General features: G+C 45.6%; 1 pseudogene; it reads left to right on the top strand.

Annotated features, from left to right (window-relative positions):
* Positions 1-548: 548 nt before the first annotated feature.
* The window catches only part of LOC101577751, a 63087-nt pseudogene continuing 61494 nt past the window's right edge, over positions 549-2141 (top strand).

Genomic DNA, 2141 nt, shown 5'->3' with positions numbered 1-2141 from the left:
TGCTCATCCCTAGGGAAGTATGTAGGGCCGGGGAGATGGCTCAGTAGAATAAGTGCTTCCTTGGCAAGTGCAAGTATATTTGTTTCCTCTTTTGTCTTGAGGTCTGGCCCATATGGGAGTGTCTGTTTCTTCCAAGTTGCGAAGTCACCTTGTCTTCCATATTGTCTCCTTGAGGGCCTGGCCCTGTCTGACTGCCTATAGTATTTGTATCTAATTCAGCTGCCTACAACAGGTACCCTTGAGGGTGGCCATGACTGACAAGAGTTAGTCAAGCTCTTCTTCTACTCCAGCTGAACAGGACTGACAGACTAACTGGGGTGCCCCTGGGGGTCTTACTGGAACCAAGGAGACAAGCAGGCAGACAGACAGACAGACTGCATCCTCCTCCTTTTGGGGTCTAGTGTGAACCCTTCAAGCAGGGAGCCAGGAATCCTCCTTCAGACCTCTGAAGGGACTCGAGAATTCTCAAGGCTGGGCTTTCCTGTCAGGACTCAGAGAGCTCCTTGCTCCATCCCTGAGAGGCCTGACAGGAAACCAAACAGGTCAGCATGGTCAGTCTTCCAGACCAACACAACAGATGTGACAGTAAGCAGAAACACCAAAGCTACACTGGAGATTTGGAGGCAGTAAACAATTTTGTTACACTGGTGGTCATAGCCAGGCTCTCTCCCAACAAAGAAACCAGGCCCTGTCTTCTGGGGAGTTCTGAGGATTTATAGGCCTTCACAGGCAGAAAGTACACAGTCAGAATTTCAGGTTGTGGTTTTTTGTGTTTTTGACAGAACCGGGGTTTGAATTCAGGTCCTTGTGCTTGCTAGGCAAGTGCTTATTCTACTGAGCTATTTCCCCAGCCCCTTAGGTTTTGTTTTGTTTTGTTTTGTCTTTTGGAGACAGGGTCTTCATACAGTTCAAGCTGGCTTTGAGCTCACTTTGTAGCCCAGGCTGCTCTTGAACTTGCAATGATCCTCCTGCCTCAGCCTCCTAAGTGCTGGGATTACAGGTGTGCACCACTACACCGGGGTCAGAACCCCAGGTTTTTGATAGGGCTGGGCAGGAGCCATGACTCTGGGAAACAGATAGGTCAAAGGGGAAATGGAAACACAATGTCCAAGATGTTGGCCTCGATGAAGAACCAAGTGAATTGCAGGTACCCTGGAACAACAAGCAAAGAAGCTGTGTTCTAGGGGGCACGTTGGAAAAATAAAAATAGAATGAAAGGGGATTTTCTGCTTTACTTGTAGCTCCCCTTCCCTTGTGTCATGGACCCTAAAGTGTCGTTCTGAGATGCTGGGATCTCTGTGACCAATATCTTCTCTCTGTTCCCCTCAGGCCTTCTAAATGCTGCTTCTTTACAGCATGTCAGTGCAGGAGTGAAGGAGCAGCAGAGATTACTGGACTCATCCATGGGCAGTTTAGGGTCAGCCAAGAATATTGCACAGCTCACAGGTAAAATACAGGCCAAAGGGATTCCGAAGCAGCTGCTAAGTCCTACATGAGTATCTGCCACTGCACTGCTTTTCAACTGCAGGTCATGACCCTTTACATATTGTGAAATCAGTTTAATGTTTTTCTCTTTGTTTGTTTGAAGACAGGGTCTTGCCATGTAGCTCAGGCAGTCACTGAATTCACTGTGTAGCCTAGGCTGCCCTTGAACTCCAGGGATCCTCCTGCCTCAGCCTGCCCAGTACTGGGATTACAGGCATGTGCCAACGTGCCCAGCTTCATTTAAACATTTTAAAATCTGTTATAATTTAGAAAGAAAAAGGAGGGGCCGGGGAGATGTCTCAGTGGAATAAGCACTTCCCTGGCAAGCGCAAGGGCCTGAATTCAATCCCTGTGTTCCGCCAAAAAAAAAGAAAGAAAGAAAGAAAGAAAGAAAGAAAGAAAGAAAGAAAGAAAGAAAGAAAAAGGAAAAGGAAAATAGAATAGAAAAATGTACAGCACACATAGGAAATATAAGTATCATTTTATGAAACATTTAGTCCAGTTTTACATTTACGACTATGTGCATATTACTTGGTGAAATGAAACATATTACAAACTACATTCACGGGGGTTGGGGGAGGCATTTGTATTCATCTGTTTAGTATCATTATAATAATATATCTGAGGTGGGGTAATTGAAAGTTTTTGTTTTTTGT

Source organism: Octodon degus, unplaced genomic scaffold (assembly GCF_000260255.1).
Source record: "Octodon degus isolate 3935 unplaced genomic scaffold, OctDeg1.0 scaffold00003, whole genome shotgun sequence".
NCBI classification, from domain to species: Eukaryota; Metazoa; Chordata; class Mammalia; order Rodentia; family Octodontidae; genus Octodon; species Octodon degus.
The sequence above is the reverse complement of the archived record's forward strand: the minus strand, read 5'-3'. Positions and strand labels throughout refer to the sequence as shown.